The sequence below is a fragment of the Passer domesticus genome, chromosome 6 (genome assembly GCF_036417665.1).
Source record: "Passer domesticus isolate bPasDom1 chromosome 6, bPasDom1.hap1, whole genome shotgun sequence".
In the NCBI taxonomy this organism is placed as follows: Eukaryota; Metazoa; Chordata; class Aves; order Passeriformes; family Passeridae; genus Passer; species Passer domesticus.
The window spans coordinates 24,029,964-24,048,521 of record NC_087479.1 but is presented as its reverse complement, the minus strand read 5'-3'; the positions used below and the strand labels follow the sequence as shown (position 1 = coordinate 24,048,521).

Here is an 18,558-nt window from a genome sequence, read left to right as displayed (position 1 = left end):
TTTAACTTAAACATAGAATGAAAGATTAATTGATGTGCTTTGCATTCAGGATAACTCAGTATTTAAACCCATGTTCTGAAATAATACTGTGCTTCAATTTCCAGGATGGAACAAAGGCCATGCAAGTGAAATATATGCTAGCACATAGCTAGGACAAAACATCTGTGGCAAAATGTGGGGCAAGGAAAATTAAACAAGTCCATTTGTATTAAGCCACAGGGAATAAACATTGACACAAGATTACAGAGAGAGAAAAGGATGTTTGTAACAGTGAAATATAATCCCTTCCCTACAATGAAATTCTGCATTTGTTTGAAAAAGTCAGGTGGGATTTTCTTTCATATAAATGAGAAAAAATGATTTGATAATGAGCATTTTGTCTTCATTCCTAATGCATCTCAGGTGAGCCCTGCTCTTGCCAAGTGCATAATTTGTCACCACAAATGTGTGGATATTCTGATTTCCTTGGGTGATGAGCAGGCTCTGGATGAATGCATTCATATGAATATGCTAGTGCAATATATCATAAGAATACCATTGGCACTGGTAAGATTTATTATTCAGAGAGCAACACTGGCCAGCAGATCTGTGGGGAACATTGTGTATTTTATTTGTGTTAACTTTAAAGCTTGACAAGGAAACAGAATATTTTTCATTAGGAGGGAAATTAAAGACATCTGAAACAAGCTGCAAATTCTGCTAAGTTTTGTCAACATCTGGGAAAAGTTTTACATTATTTCTGATGGTTAGGAAAGTATATGAGAAGAAGTAAATTATGAAGTGTTGTTACAGTAGTCCAAACCTAAGAAAATGGATATTAATTCATGAAGTATGATGAATGTAGCAACCCACTTTATTTGCAGCAATGATAGAGTGGGATTAATGTGAAAAAGCAATAATACTATGATTTAAAAATAATATGACCCTTTTGTGTTATGGCAGATTAATTCAAATGTCTTACAGAGGGACTGTATGTCAGATTTGATAGAATGGATATATTGATATGAGCAAAGAAAATGCACACATATGAGTTAAATTTCCTTCAATACAGATGGGCACAAGTTGCCTATTCTTGCTCTGCTTTTCGGAGAAAATTTGCTGACTTAACTTTTCATGTAATGTGATTTTCCAGAAAATTTGGTTAGGTGAAGCCATCCTGATTTTAGACTGTGGAAGTTTGTAATAGTAATTAAATAATGATTAAAATAAAGCAGGGGTGAAAATAGGGCAAAGAATCTAAAAAGGGAGTGAAAACCTGAAAAGGATATTACAAAGTCATTTTCCTTGGGTACAGATGCCTGAGTACATGCACCTTCATCACACGCTGCTATTTAGACAAAGGGACCATATAAACAATCTCCAGTTTTATCTCTAGAGTGCCCTCTATCTCCCTACTCTGCTGATCCCTGCTACTTATTTGAACTAAAGATTCTTCTCTGTAACCAAATGAACAGCAGTGAGAAAGTGACACGAAGCACTGCTGGTAAACAGGTGTCATAAATGCAGAAAAACAAGTACAGGAACTGAAATGCTGCTCAAGTCTGAGCTGTTACAAGCTGAGTGTTTCACCAGAGGCATTACTTGAGCAAGTTCTGGCTTACAGCCAGAATATAAAACTTCTGGAATATTATAAATACTGTATTACAGTCACTGTAAACATTCACTTCTTATTTAGAGGTGAGGAGGGTATAACTGATGAGGAAAGTATCACCACCTGCAGAAAAAAAACAAACTTGTCTTCAAGTTTCACTGATTTCTTCTGGTAAACCTGTCAGGGCACCCTTCTGAAGACCTTCCCAGATTTCGATGTGCTGTCTTTCAAGTGGCAGGCCTGTAAACCCCACATAATGCAATGCCATATTTCAGTAAATGTGTGCTGCACTAGGCAGCAGAAAGAATTCATCAGTAAACACAGTGTCTTGGGCCTTGCTGGCAATTCCCCTGGGGAGCCTGAGTACATAGCACAGAAATCCACTTCAGAACAGAGCAGAGCTTTTGTGTCAAGGGCAATGCAGTACTCACAGGGATGGATTCAAACCAAGACATGCTCTGCACATTTGATAAGATGTGCATTTGGCCTTCACCTCACTCCAGTTTACATCAGTAACATGTGTTTAAAAATCTTCTTCCAGGCATGGACAAAGATCAAAAAACACAGTCAAGGGCAGAACTTTACACCTGAACAAATTAATCCAAGGTTCACTAATTCTAAAAGCAAAACCAAAATTCCAAGAATGGAAAATATGGATCAAACCTTCCAGTTTTATAATCTTATTCCACTGCATAAAGGTTGCCTTTAGACTTGTGTCAGGCATTACACAGAGCTCTGCTTTCTTCTGGGAGCACTTACATTGTATGATTTCCTGGTCAACAGTTATCTTCTACTTGTTTTAGCAAAGTCATGCTGTGCATAGCATGTCTAAAGAACTGAGCAATACACAGGAGGATGGGAAAGTATTTCTTTATCAGGTGATTATTTCTTCTGAGTTCTGAAGAGAATACAGGGAATTGAAATATTTTCCTTTTGAAACTTAGAGAGTTCACCTTTTACTACTGCATTAATGTTCTGCTATTTGTTAATTATAAGCTTATAGAAGTGAAGGAAAATCTCCTTTATAGACTTACAGCATAAAATGGGAAGATAGAAGGGTGAAGGAGAAAATAAAGATCTGTCATTACTAGTATATCATGTACTAACAGTACCAACTAACAATATAAATATGCATGTATAAAACAGTCTTTGTAAATATTCTCTCACATCTTTCATAGTCTGAGAGACAAGCATGTATTTGTAAAGATCCCCAACTAAAAGAAATAGATAAAATCTGTCAAACTGCATGCTTAAAGCCCCCATACCACACTGTGGCATAGTGAACAGAGAAGAGCTGGGCCACACAAAAACCCATCACAGGTGCTACCACAGTAAGGAACATAAAAACTTCATACTTTCCTCAAAATGGACCAACAGTTTTGTCATTGTATCTTTTCATCTTGACATTTTTTTATAGTGAATTTGACTATGAAAAAGATGCAGAAGGCTACATTAAGTTCTTGTGAAAAATTAGGAAATCAGATAAGCTTATTGACATTAGGAATGGCTTCTCTGAACTTTTTGCCTAAATATCTTGCCACACATTTATCTCAGAAATTTTCACCCTACTGCAAAAAGCTGGCTTGAAATTTTTCACTGAAAGACTTTTTAATAAACATTGTTACTTTCATTTAGGCCAGAACTTACAAGAACCTGTGGTTTTTATGAAAAGTCACACAGAAGATTTAGAATTTTATTTCAAATGTAATTTTCAGACTGTGCTATATATTTATTTATCATATAGAACATAAAGCTCTTTCTGCTGCATTCTTACATGTGTTGGTCTGCTGGTCGGCTCTTCTTGCAAAACCTTTTCTGTAGTTCAGTGTTTATCTCCTGTTGTTTACAGAGAAACAGTTTGCCTATACAAAATAAAAAAGCCAGTTAAGCATAAGGGTGGAAGTCAATCCCACCACACACAGAAAACCAATTCCTAACACTTCCCTACTACAACATGTGGTGAATAGAATAGGAATATCCCATGGGATAAACAGCTCTCTCTCACTGATCTGTTGTTGGAGTCACAGTTCAATACCTAAACAAATCATTGTAGGAGCAGAAATTCTTAAGTCTGGTTTTATATGAATATTGCTTGGATTAATTAATGTCTGATAAAATGCAAGTTCTTTTTGAAACTTTCCTGTGACTGCAATGTCCATAGTATCTCTCTTCAGGGCAATCTTTTGTTTCTAGTAACATAATTGTTCTCACCCTGTGGGGTCCCCAGTGGTACAGTGCCAATTTGACTCTTCCTCTGCTCAGCAGCCTCTTTTCTTGCAGCTTGGAGGAATTTAATATTACTGAGCCCTCTACACCTCTGTCCAGAAGTTTGTTTTAAAGTAGCTGGTAGGCTCAAGGAGATACAGAATGACAGATTGGCAGATACCAAGACAGATGCAATGCATCCCAAAAACCTAATTTCCCTTGGAAGTCAAGCTAATGTGGAAAAAATTCAGCTCCACATTTGTAGTAACATTTAATACTAAAATATTCTATCTCCTGCCATTGTGGCTTTACTTTTCAGACCTATTTCATAGGAACCATATCTGAAAGGAATATTTTATATCCTAATTACTGTAGACAAAACAACGATAGGTTTTATCAAAGATTGGGAGTTCTCATGTGTAAAATACTTTGGTTTTTTTTGTTTGTTTTGTTATCCATAATACCTAACTCACAATTAAATAGAAGCTAATCTTTTAATATCTCTTTTTTTATTAATTTTTACCTGCTGTGTATTACACAAATATTGTATGAAGGCAGTCTGTCACTTTTAACTGTCTCCCCACGCAGTAGATTTATATCCTGGTTTGGGTATGAGGACTCTGCAGTACCTAAATCATACCTAATAGACAGAGGCAGTATAGACCAGCTGAACTGCTTAGCTGTCCACTTTGCAAATGATCATTTTCTTGTGACATAGGAGTCATTACTGCAATTGTTTAACACATTGGTTGTTATCTATTCAACTCCATTTTGGTATAGTAGAAAAATATTTCAACAGTGTGATTTTCAATATTTCAATAGCGTGTTACTTCAGTTGAGTGGATAGGATTCACAGCCACCAGAGAAAATTTTTACAATCATAATGATGAAGCCAGACTCCATGAAATACTCAGGCACACTGCTAATGGGGCAGATATTCACACTTCCCTCTGGGCAGGAAGGATGAGTTTAGGGAAGGATCAGTTCATGACAACCTGTAAATTCATTTCTGCTGGGACTCCAGTAATCAGATTTTCGGTGCTCAGTCCTTCACTGAGAAGCAAAATCCCAGTGTCCAAGCACCCTAACCAATGCCTCACAGGGACAAGCCCATCAAGCAGCATACTGGTCATGGAGGAGAGAGACCTCTAGGAAACAGGGAAAGGAAAGAGCAAACAAAAGAATATCATCAACCCAGCCCTTTCCAGAGATTAGACTACTAAACTGGGGCTGTGAGCAAACACTTACCTCTGTTTAGCACCCCAATCTTGCACAGAGACTAGGCAACTAAAAATGTCTTTGAAAGAATTTTACAATTAAACCTCTCTCATACTTTTCTGGAAAAAGTCTGGACTGAATAGGAGAGGGTGGGTAAGAGTAGCTGGCTAGTCAGTACTCATCCTGAAAAAAGACATCTGAATTCTGTGTTTTTCACTAACTGGCAAAATTAAACACATATACTAAATATCTTGGCAACACATCTAGACAAAGCTTAAGATGTGGGAAAAGGAACATACATTATCGGCAACTTGCATACTTGATTACATTGGTTTAATATTAGATTATTGTGTTCCAAAATACCATATATTCCAAAGTAATGCATCCTTAGAATGCTGCAAGATCTTCGATGGGTAATTTGTGCTCATGAACACTTAGTGACCTGCACTTGATGGCATAATATTAACTTTCTGGAAAGAAAATCCTCTGAATTCTAATAATCAAGACTATCATATCTAAAATCAGGAAACATTAGTATATGATCTGGAGTCAAAAACTAATGTTGGAAGTTAAATAATTAAAAATATTTTCCCTTTTTTTAAAGAATTGGTGAGGAGGCTTTGGGCTACATTAATTCTTTCCTCCTTCCTCCTCCATGCTTATAAATTATTTTCTTCCCTGAGGCTTCATATATATTCTGGAGCAGTTAAGATTAATGTAACTGCTCACATTTATCATTTGGTCTGGCAGAATTCCAAATAGTGGATTTGATTTCTGAAACCAAAGTAATTCAAGGTTGTTTAGATGCAAGGTTTTGAATCCATCTTTATAAGAAATGAGATTTAATAACAAAATCATTTTCTTTTTTTGGGCAAGCTCTCTACACAGTAGCTTTTCTCTCCTGAAATTCAGCATGGATTGGCTTTGGGTGTGATTTGAAACCTCCTTTCTCGGCAGCTGCATTGTTAGAGCACTTGTACTATTTTGAAAGAAGAGTGTTTCCTGCCTTTTCCGTGCCTGCTTGAGCTGTTGGTCTGACGCTCACAAAATTCAATTTGACAAAATTGAATGTCCTGGAGGATCCACTGCATGAGGATCTGAGCATTATTTTTCTTTTCTTCATTTTGTGAAACAAGCAAAGCCTTTTTGCTTCAAATTATTAGCTGTTCATTATATTCTTAGGTGTATCTTTGGTGATACACATTGATACTACTATTGAATAAGACAGCACTTGAATAATTTTTTTTAAAAAGTAAAGCTACTAAAAATGAATTAAAGCAAAAATCATGAGGACTGATGTCTAAGACTGGATAGATAAAAACATTTGCAGTTCTGATCTCTTACAACTACTGCTTCTATTTTTTGCATTTCAGCAATGCCCTTCCGAAGGGCTTTTGTCACCTAAGTTACAAGCTATTCTAGATACACTAGGTAAAATATAATATTTGGGTATTTGGGTAAAATATAGTAAATAGAATTGCATAACCATGTCTGTTTGCTTTGCAAATATAATATGCAAATATATGTTTCATCTTCATTTGCTTTTTTTTTTCCAAGATTTCTGTTGCTGAGGAAGATAACTATTACATAGATTTTCATGACGGTGAAACATTAAAAAAATCAATTAACTTTTTCCTTTACCCTGAAAAACTGCTACAGATTCCCAAGACTCTTTGACATGGTCCACAAAATGCCAAGCTTCCCTGGAGTTTCCCTACCTATGACAATTATTAGGGTAAAAACCATTTTGACAGTATACTAGGGAGAGGGTCCTAAAGAGTAGCAATATCTCCTTCCAATGAAGTCTCATGTCTCCTCCACTCCATATTTAATTTTACTTTTTACATTCATAAATTCTTCTAGTTCTTGATTTTCCACCAATTATTTGTTTCCTTTAAGTCTTCCCATCATATACATTGTTTTTACCCCCTCTAAATTGCCTACTAAACATTAATGATTCTAAATGTTCCCAGATTCTTGTCCTTCTGAAATATATTAGCCTGGCACACTTCACTCTCCACAAGCTCTTCTGTGAGAAGAAGGGGCCCCAGTGTTAAACAGGCAAAAAGGCATCTCAGCCTGGAACCAACCTCCTGCTTGTACTCTGGAGGTATTTTTCAGTTAGCAGCAGTGGCTAATGGATATTTGGTTTCTTATTCATTTCCCTCTATCCCAGTGTTTTGAAAGAGGAGCTAAATAAAAAAGGCAACAAGGTTCTACAAACTCATCTGTATTGTCTGTGTTTATTTACACAAGAGAGAGACAACATGATGTTTGGAGACTGTCTACTCCACAAATGTGCAGGAAGAGTGTGTTGATATGACTTGTAGACTTTTGGTCAAGAACAGGGAAAATTCTTCCTGTCTTATATTCATGGTACTTATCTATGTATCCACTAACTCAGCAAAAAAGGCAGTAGGTAAGGAGCCGAAGATGGCAGCACTTGAGACAATTATGGTAACGTTAGAAAATCAAGCTTTTCAAGAGCAGCTTCAAGTATTATTGAAAAAAGAAGTCATTCTAGCTTTTTGAATGGCCCACTTCTGTGTTAGTATCAAGTGTATAAGAAAAATTATTTGTATATAGCTACAAAAAGATTACTTTCCCACTCCTGAAGTTTTAAACTGAACAGCCTGTCCCTTGGGCTTTGCTTTTCACAACTCTCTTTCTGAGTCTAGTGAAAATGCCATTTATAACAAAACAGTACCTTTCTTTCTAGATTATTTCCTTGGCTTTCTGTTTCTTTTTGGTTTTTTGTTCTTATCTTCCTATTTACACCTCTCCTTTATTTTTGTCCTTTTGTAATGTCACACATATGTAATGTCAATTTATGCAGTAAGGGTTCATTACAGGTTTGACTGTTTTAATTTTATTTAAATTTAATTTTAAAACTAATTGTTTTAATAATGATTAGTAATTATGTAGAACTACTGATAGAATCTACTGATCTATTGTCTTTGTTTAAAAGAAATTTGTAACAGTACTAATTATCAAACAGAAGAGCTGTAATGATTTTGCAATGTCCCTTTTGCTAGTAGGGATTGAAATTAATGAATAAGGTACAAAATTCTATTAATGTATCAAATGAAAACACACAGGCCAAGAAGGGCATCATGTGAATATAAATTGAAATTTCCTAAGACTTAGGGGAATTTAAGCTAGAGAAAGAATCAGATCACAACCCACAACACTATGAGAACAGAAACCCAGTAAGTAAAAAATCACTATTGACACTCAATGGATGTGATGTTGTCACCTGTAAAAATAAAATTTCCAACGTACTGACTGCTTACCTCCAAAAACATCTGCAAATCACAAACATACATTGTGTGATTGCTGGACATGTGGCAAGAAGTAATGTTTAGATTCATTAAGCAACTTCTTCAAAGCACTTTGTACTAAGAATAAATTAGATGTAAAGGAGCAAGATAAATTTATAACTGCCATGAAAATTCAGAAAAGAGATGTAATTAAAAATAAGGAAAAGCATTAAAACAAGCACAAGGTCTCCTCAGGAAACACAACCATGTGTTTTACCACTCATCTACTCTACATAAATAATTGCTCACAAACTAAATAACTATCCTATAACATGTTGTTGAAATGCTATCATTGCCTTTCAAGAATTAAAGACACCGTATGCTTACGGTGCCTTGTGACACAGTCTCCCCTCCTCATCTGATTAATTACACCTGTAGCTACCTGGTTCTAAATACGTCCTATGACCTCCTCTCACTCATTATCCCCCTTATTCCCCAATCCTGTCTAGACTCATGGTTGTCATGTCTCAAATCCCTTTTTCCTATGCCTGAAAATTCTCATTTCTCTCATTCCCTTTGGTTCCTTTATCAATTTGGACAGCAATGAAAAGGCAGGAGGGACAGCCCGTTGCCCAGCTCCATCCCACTTAAGCACAGCTCTCCGTCCCTTCCTGTTCTAGTTTTGGCCAGGACAGGGTTATTTTTTTTTACAGAGCATGAGGAGAACCTGGCCGGACCCAGATGTTTTTCGATACCATCCATGTCCCCCGCCAGGGGCAGGAGTTGGGGGCTCTCTCGTTTCTCATGGCTGGAGGGGAGACAAATAGTCTGGTGTTTTACTTTCTGTGTAAATAGTTCCTTTTTCTTATACCTTTTGTTGTTAGTATTGCTGCTGTTCCCGCTCATTTGCTTGTTCTGTTGCTGTTTCCAGTAAATTGTGCTTACCTCAGCTCATGATTTTCACCTTTATGTGCCTCCAATTCTCAACTCAACCCCCGGAGCAGGAGTGGGGAGGAGAAGGAGGGGGAGTGAGCAAGGAGCGTCTGGTTTGGGAGAGTCTCTTTGGGATAGCTAAACTGGGGAGTACCATTTTCAAACCACACCACTTCCTTTGATCTCGCTTGTAGCTGGAAGCTGATGGTATCATTCTCACCTCTAACCCCTCTTTTGAATGCAAATAGATGCTATCGGTGTGTTAAACAGGTGTTGCTTAATGTTTATGGAAAGCTTTTATATTTTTAGTCCTGCTTGACATTTGTTTAGGAAGGCATGGCTCCAGAGCTGCAGATCATATCATATTTGGCAGACACTCTTGTGTTCTGTGCAGCCTGAGCTGCACTTTGCTTGGAACTGAGTAGAGGACACGTCCCCAGATGACCACCAGAGACCCCAGAGAGGCCCTGCAGGCACGGTAACAAGTATTGCACGAGGGTGTGCAAGCTGAATGACTGTTCCTTAGGGGGATGGCAGCTCTGAACTGGGCAGGTGGGTTTATGCAAATTTCAATGTATACAGTCTTTTGCTTTTACCCCCTAGTGTGCTTAATTTGTTGAAAATTTCCATCTTGCACCCTATGCAGAATAACCAATGTTTCCTCTCTAAAACTGACTCTTTGTCTGTGTTTAGAGAGTTCCTAAAATCTGGCAACATCCCTTGCAAAAAAATCTCCCCACGTCATCCGGCTCCTGAAGCCTCTGGCAGTATCTTTCATCTCATGTCAGCACATACAAGCTGGATCATTCAGAGCTGGCAAAGGTTTGAGAACTTCCAGTGAGGATGTTGTCTTCAGAAAATATAGTTGTTAAAAAATATTTGACAGACTGAAACAGTAAATTTTAAATGCAGATAATGGAGATGAGATGGTTTCTTCCCAAATCTGCAAGACAATATTTCAGAATATGCTGTGTTCTGAGGATACCAAAGAGGCAGGAGAGCATTCTGAAAAGTTCAGGGAACTGATGTAAGTCAGAGTTGCTTGGATTTCCTCTTCTCACTAGAAGTGGTGTTCAGCTTCAAACAGAAAAAAAAAAATTAAAAATCACAACTATAATCTTTATGTGGGAATGAAAATGTGGTTTTGTTATAATTTAGAAATTTTTCTCACTTCAGATGTTAAAATTGATTGGAACTTGGCTTCTCCAAGTTTGTAGAGGTCTTTGTGACAAATGTATTTGTCCTGCAGAGAATGCCATAATAACAAAAGAAAGGTGTCAAGTTCTAACAGCTCTTTTATCTGCTGTGTCTCAGATTTAGCATTAACAGACTAGAAATAGTGTCTCTGTCTGCCAGCACATTACCTTCTGTAGACATTCTGATTTTCTGTTTTCAGAGAAAAAGGTAGCAAAATATCTATCTTCCAGAGGAAGAAACTGATTCAGAGAGCTCATTTTTAAAAGACTACATCATTTTTCTGTGGCAAAATCTGTAAAGAAATCCATGTTCCTTCATACAAACTGAGGACTATAGCCATTGGTCTTTGTTATTTCTGGATGAATTCACTGGAAGAATAATCTAAATAGTTCAGTTACATTTCCTGCACATTTTGCACACCTTAAATGAAGGCTAGAGGTTACTACAGCAGCTTCTTTCCATGATCATTTACAAAAGAAAATAGAAATCAAGAACTTAAAATCTAATAATTAAAGTAGTCAAATAAATCAAGAAAGGTGAAATACAGCCTTAGTCAATGAGATCTGTTTTGGTCACAAAATGTGCATATCCCTTCTTTCTCTGTCATTCCAACTTTGTAAACCAGAATTCAGATAGTTAAGATGCCAGTAATTATAAAGCAAAATCAAATAAACACACCAACAGGAAATAAAAAACTGAATCCAAGAAATTAAACCTTTCCTTAATTTAACTGCTTTGGGGTCTTTTTCCACAGAGATGTTCATTTGCCAAAAAAGAGAGAAAACTTGAAAAAAAGTGGCAAATACTTTTAGCAAATTCTTCATTGAAATTACACGGAGGAAATGAGCACATTCTGGGAAAACAATGGTTTGAATGTAAAGGCCAGCAATATAGGAGACAATCACAGCTGGCTTCACACAGGAGAGGAAACCTGAGCAAGTGTTTCCAGAAAGCTCAGGACATTGTTGGCTGACTTTTAGTATTTGAGGAAAGGAATTCTCTTAGGATACAAAATTGTGAGGCCTGGGCAGATCTCCCTCACCAGGCACGCATCCTGGAGCAAGTGGTGGTGTTTCATGGCCATGTTATAGCTGAGGAAAGGGTACACTTGCTATGTATTTCTTCTCAATTTTTGACATTTAAGAAGGATAAGAATTGGTTATGTTTTTTAAAAATGCTAAGTGGCTAAGGCTGTTGAGAGAGAGAACATCTACTCTTCTATAAGATCATGCTACTCTACCATGGCCACAGTAGCAATAAATCCTCAGATATTTCTCTGAAAACTGGCTTTAGTTTTAGCTCTTGCACACACTGTTTCTGCACTACTGTCTTTCAATACAAAAATCAAACCAAGAGCTAAAACATAATCAAGCTAGCTTGTCAAATTTCCACTTTCTTTTGTAAAGGGGAAACTCTTTTGAAACACAAGATTTTGTATGCCCTGAGTAATACTCAGATCTTTGCAGTTTTCTAAGCTCTTCTCTGAGATACAGCATAATGCAACCAGCATAATAATCAGTCAAAAGCCTTGTTATACACAGATATGACACCTGAATTAAGTACAACAAACAACCTTGTCAATCAAAATTCACATGAAAATGTCGGTTTTATCTTCCTAACAGCTGAATTCAGACAGAAAACTTCACAAAACTTCAGCACATCAAATAAATGGACTGCTCTGCTATCTCTTTCAATTTTCTACATCTCCTAAACCCCCTCAAAACCCATCAACATAAAAGCCTCTCCGGCTTCTTTTTCCTCCTGTGAGCTGAAACTTTACATGTGTGAAATACATCTCATGTGTGAAATACATCTCATGTGTGAAATACATCTGTGCACTAGTTCTTTCACAGGATGTGGAGTTTGATTTAAGTATAAGTGCATTGAAATTTAAAGAAAAAACAAAACAATGTCCTTTTTTGGCCTTAAACACTGAAAAAATCTGCCTTCACTCACTCATCAAAAGAGATTTCACTTCACATGGGAACTCTTCTACCTCTGTCTAATAATAAATCATCACTCAAGAATCAGTTTGAATTATGTATGTTCACATTAAATCCTCACAAGTTAGTCTAAATTAAGTCAGAGCAAAAAAATGGTACTAAGCATGTATGCTGTGCATGTGGTGGTGGGTGGGCAATTTTGTGTAGGCAATTTCCCACAGACAGATCAACCACTGTACAGGCATTGTTACACTTTAATTAAGCATTTTGGCTTGCAGGGAGAGCAAGATTTAGTTGCAACACACATACCCACTAGACAAAAAAGTAGATTTATTCATTTAGCCTCTGCAGTGCAGACAAATCCTAAATACACCACAGCATCCACAGAGATGCACCATTTTCAGATCTTTGCCAGTAAGGTGGAGAAATTACCTTCAGGAGTAATGGGAAATGCTGGAATGACTAAGCCCCATCTTTTCCCTTGTTCCCAACAGAAAATATGCTGACACGTGAAGTTAACAAGCAGACCTCTTCTTCCACTAGAAGTGTATGGCTCTGTTGTTGCTTTTTTGACATCACCTAGACATCCATGCTGTCATTCAGCTCTGGCAAGATGTCATTGGGTGGGAGACCCACAAGTCTGCTTGCTCAAGGCACTTAACTAAAGCTGCAGCAAAGTCAGCATGTCCTTTGGAGGGATGGCAATGTGGGCACGTGTTACTGAGGCTCACTGCTCCCTTCACCTGCGGTCCTGAGAGCAGAGGGGCAGGCATCCAGCTGAGCAGATGTGGGAGCACATCTGGAGGAGGCTCCATGCAGGGGGAGGCCCTGAGGGCCCTTACTGTCCAGTCTGGCTTTGTCTCCAGGTGACACCTGGGGGCAGCTGCTACCAAAGGATGAATTTCATTAGGGGGAACATCATGTCAAGGTGTCATTTTACCAAAAGAAAAAATGAAACTTTTTACACTCTCACACCGGAGAAGGAGATTAAAATCTGGGGAGTAATTTTCAGTTATAGTGGCTTTTTCTGGTCTGCTACAAAGTGTGTGCACCTGTCTGCAAATAGACATTTGACTAATCTGGACAGAGCTGATTCTCTTCTTAACCTCTTCCTTCTCATTTGTGATCTTGTCTCTAAGGGTTGTGTCTGAAACAAGAATTTATGTCCTGTGGCTCAGCATATCACATCCATAATTGCCAACAACACAACTGAAAATTGCATTTACATACAGCGCATGCCTGGATCCTTTTCTACACGAGAAATAATTAATTTTCCAGGGAGCTTTTCCATCAAATTATATGGTTGCTTTGAGAATTAAATTCCCTTTCTTTTCTTCTAAAAAATCATTAGAGATTAGAGAGATGAGAGAATAAAGTGGAGAAGAATCTTGCCTTTCACTTCAGCTAATAGTATATTAGAGCTGTACTTGATCATCAAAGCCCCCTAAAAGAATTTAGGGAAAAAAGCTGGGTTTCACATGAAATCTGAAGCTGTTGTGATTTGAAGAACTTGAGTGCTTTTTGATTGTGTTTTGGATCAACTTTTCTTGTATTAATTCAAAAGTTATTGTTATGATCATCTGCAGAAAATAGTGCTTAATTAATTCCATAAAATTTTATGAGTGAAATTATACAACAATGTAATGAAATGCAAATATCCTTGTTCATTAGTCTCATCCATTTCAATTGTACCTACAGTACATTTCTCAGCAGGAACTGTTAATCATACAGCAACATGTAGAAAGGAATATATTATATTAATTAAATAGCCACATTATGTGTATGTGTGCTGCATTATTCCCAGGAAATTCAACACAGCATACATTACTATTTTATTAGATCAAGATAATTTTCTGTTTATGGAATTTGGGATGAATACAGAGTCACTTTGGTGTGCACTACAAGTAGCAAATGAAGAATAGTCCAGTGTTTCACTGATAAAAATATTCTCGAAAAGAAAACCTCTGCATGAAATTTCACAAAACCATGATCCTTCAAAGAGCTGTTTGCAGGTAGACCACACTGAAAGACTGAAGCACATAGGAAGATTAGAGGGCTGGAGAGAAAAAAAAGGATTGGCAGAATTGAGCCATCTAATTTTTCAGCCAACCCCTACTCAAGTTAATCCAATACTGAATACAATTTTTTTTTCAAAGATCACTTGGCTAACTTACCCACTACCCAGTGCCTTCAAGGACTTTGAGTGCTCTAAAGATTAAGATGCTATATACACATTAAAAGAACTTGTCATAAAGGTAGTATGTTGTATGCTGACATTCACAGAAAACAAACACTGCTTACTGAAAGGTGTTTATGAAACTTTCTTCTTCCATCATACACCATGCATATCCTTAATGATGCCTCGAAGTTGGTTTCTCTCTAGGATTTTGAACATGTAAGGTTGACAGAGGTTTACTTCTGGAATTAGAGATAGTATCTCCAAGACCCTCTTAAGAATGCTGGAATCAATGGCACAAGTGAAGCAGAAAGAAGTCTACTTCAACAAACCTGCTCAGTTTAAAATGTCAGTTTTCCTTTACATATAAAATAGAGCACTTCATACTGTAGATTGTGCTACAGAGAGGAAGGACAGGGCAAATGTATATCTTCCAACGCGCTCTCGGGTTACTGAAGTCTGCAGCTTTCCTCTAAAACACCATGATGTAAGACCTGTTAACCAACAATATTTGAAGAAAATTCACCATTTGCATTTACAGATGACCAAAGATTTCAGACTCCTTGAAGATTTGTGGCAGTGACATCAGAGCACCTAGAAAATGGGCATCCAGCCCTGGCAGGACATTAGGTTTTGGACTCTTTACCTGGTCAATGGACACAGACCCTTCTAGGGCTGGGCAATCCTGTAAGAAATCATGCTTCAGTTCCTGTATTTGGAGGAGATGCTGCAACTGTCTGACAATTCCCAGAGGGCTTTAACCAGTCTCACAAAGTGCTGATGGCTGTACAATTCCATCTCCTTCCTCTATGTTTCAAAGCAGCAAGGCCTGCTGTTCCTCACACTGGACTGAAGGCTGGCCATGGGCATTCAGCATCTTCCGGCTATGCCCCAGAGGTCAGGTCCTCTGGGCCACAGAACTGGATTCCTCCTTATACCTGTTATGCCATCAGATCATTCTTGTTCTGTGAACATCAGGCCACGTTTGTCACTTAATTTGTATGTGGTCTATCACTTTGGCCATGGAAGGGTTTATTTTGCATCTAAGTGGCATTTATTTTCCCCACTGGAAGCAGAGACACACAGCTCCTGTCCTAATTTCTTTTTACCGGTAGTCATAGGTAAAAAGAAATTAAGTATAGTGTCACTGAGTCCAAGGGACCTGTATCTCTGCCATTCAGTTATTTGTGACCTTTAGACACTTCCTGAGCAGGAACAGTATCAGATTATGCAAAATTTGTTCCATTTTTAAATAAATGACAAGATCAAGATGGTTTAATATATGACACAAGGCAAAACTTCTTTAATTATTTTGAAGATACATTTTTTGTTGCTTCCTTGTGTATCAAATTTACTCCTAAGGTGGCTCTAGTTTTTCACTCTTAATAAACATTTTGGTATGCAGTGGTTGTACTGCCTTTCACACCACAGTGAGGACGGCAGTCATGAGAGCCATGTCTAGTTTCTCCACTGATCTACAAGTGAGTTGTAAAACTTTGTTTTAGTTTCAGAACAAAAGAACAGTTATTTTTGAAAGCAGCTGTTTAAACCACAGCTTCACATATAAATGCACCATAACTACATTTTGCTGGACTCCCTTTACAAAAAACGTATGTTTTTAAGAGCCTTTCCTTTCTTGAGCATTGTGTCTAGATTGATAATCATATAAATTAATCAAAAGCTACTCAGACTTGAAGTCTGGATTCACTTGAATAAGGTCATTGTTCTGAATAATGTTAACTGCTCAACAGTTAGCAGGACAATTAATTCAATAACTCTTTGCATGCTGGCTCAACACATTGATCCTGACAAGCCATAATGAACTCGTGATGGATACGATATCATTCAGCTCACCACTGCACAACAAATCTAATCTGACGCTTGAATTCAATTCTGATTTTTAACAACAGATCCTCAAAATGAGAAGGAGAGATTTTTTGCAGACTAGTAAGTCAAAATCATGTTTTCCTATTTCCCCTAGGTTTGTCTTGACATCTATCTATGAAGGAAACAGGGTACAGCTAAGGATCATTGCAATCACCAACTAAACTTCGACATAAAACAATCCATAGCATTTAGGGATGTTTCCATATCTGCACCTTATAGCACTTGGCACAGGCCTTTCCCAGCCACTGGAGGACAGCTGCTTATCTGTTGTGGCAGTCAATTCATTATGATCTCCCTTATCATTTTTACTACAGCATCAAGAGCAAATAGAGCAATCACAGCAGTAGCAGGGATTGCTACAGGAGGGTGAAATTAAACTGCAGAATTCAGATGGGAAGAGAGAAACACACAGCACTATTCCCAGGAGCAGCACCAATTTTCAGTGGAATATCAAAGTACCTCAAAGGACACAAAGGATTTCCATCTTCAAGACACATGGGTTTCAGAAAAAAGAAACTAACATTCTCACTTTTGAGAAAGGGACACTTGTTAAATTTTCAACTGCCTACATGAGATTAAAGCTGACCCTTTTGTTCCTACTTCCATAGTTCATAAATCAAACTCAGACCAGGAACTGATTGTCAGCAATTGAAGCCCTCAGTTGTAATAAATAAACAGATAGATAGATGATACATATATAAATAAACACACCAAACATAACTACATTTTGCTGCAATTTTATTAAAGCTGTAAACTAGAACAACTGCCTATAATGTCAGCCAGATTTATTATTCACTGTGATGTGATCACCCAATATTGACATGGTCTGCTGCAGGGAGGCATTCTCATAATGACAGAGTTGAAAGCACAGCCATTGATTGTGGTTCTCTTTCCCAGGTTCAATTAAGAAACCACCTTCTTTCTATTCCCCTTCTTAGGGCTTTCTTCATAATCACCCTTGCAGCAGTGCACAGTGAGTGCTAATAAGTCAAACACTCTTCATTTAATGTCAGTGCAAATATTGCCTCTTCACATGGGATTATATTTTGCTCTTTTTTCTCATGACTGTGTGTCTTTTTGAGGGAAGGGAAGGGAAGGGAAGGGAAGGGAAGGGAAGGGAAGGGAAGGGAAGGGAAGGGAAGGGAAGGGAAGGGAAGGGAAGGGAAGGGAAGGGAAGGGAAGGGAAGGGAAGGGAAGGGAAGGGAAGGGAAGGGAAGGGAAGGGAAGGGAAGGGAAGGGAAGGGAAGGGAAGGGAAGGGAAGGGAAGGGAAGGGAAGGGAAGGGAAGGGAAGGGAAGGGAAGGGAAGGGAAGGGAAGGGGGCACAGGTGCTTAATCATCACAGTGGGAGGAGATCTTGAATGGAGTTCAAGGATATGTGCTGGCATCTGCATTGTTTAACATACTATTAAGTTGTCTGGGAAAGGAGCAGACAATGAAGAGGCAAATTTTCCTGAGTAAAATTTCTAAATTTTAGAAATCTCAAACAGGTTGTAGTAAAGCTGAAAAATTTTGGTAAAGGTCATAAGGACAATCAAAGTCAAAGAGCAGTTTCTGTACCTAAAATAACTAAGTAGAACAGGACTCTTGGGAGGGTAAAAGAAAAGACTGAGGAGAACAAGACAGAGTTCTTTAAGATCAGAAGTGTCATAGAGAGGGTGTATGAGGATTGATTTGCCATTAACTCTCCCAAGAAAATAAATGGGAATGTGAAATTAAACTCTGAAGAAGGCAGTCCAGAACTAAAAGAGTTGTTCTTCATACAGCCACTTAAGCTACAGTACTGCTGGCCACAAGGTGCTGTAGGATGTAAACATTTACAGGACTTCCAGGAGAGATTAGCAAAGCTCACAGAAGAGATACTCACTATGCTATAAAATAAAGAGAAAATACAGCTGTCTCCACAAGCCCTTGGGCTGCAAATAACTGGATGGCAGAGGAATAATTTTGGGAACCATATTTACCTTGTTCTTACACTCTTCCCTGCTTTTAGTCATTGTCAGAGACAGAATTCTGGGCTATATGGATTGACCTCCAGGCTGGCTTTTCATGGGTCCTCTGCCATTCTTAATTCAGCTGGAGTCCATGTATCAGCTCTGCACCTCTGCACAAGGTCACTATGCAAGGTATCCTATCACATGTCCTTCTTC

General features: G+C 37.9%; 1 long non-coding RNA gene across 1 annotated transcript in view; it reads left to right on the top strand.

Annotated features, from left to right (window-relative positions):
• LOC135302903 (uncharacterized) overlaps nt 1-18,558 on the top strand; it is a 66,259-nt gene that overhangs the window by 32,494 nt on the left and 15,207 nt on the right. The window contains exons 2-3 of the long non-coding RNA XR_010364455.1: nt 17,308-17,383; nt 18,412-18,534. This is a non-coding gene — a long non-coding RNA (uncharacterized LOC135302903). The remainder of the gene's footprint in view (nt 1-17,307; nt 17,384-18,411; nt 18,535-18,558) is intronic.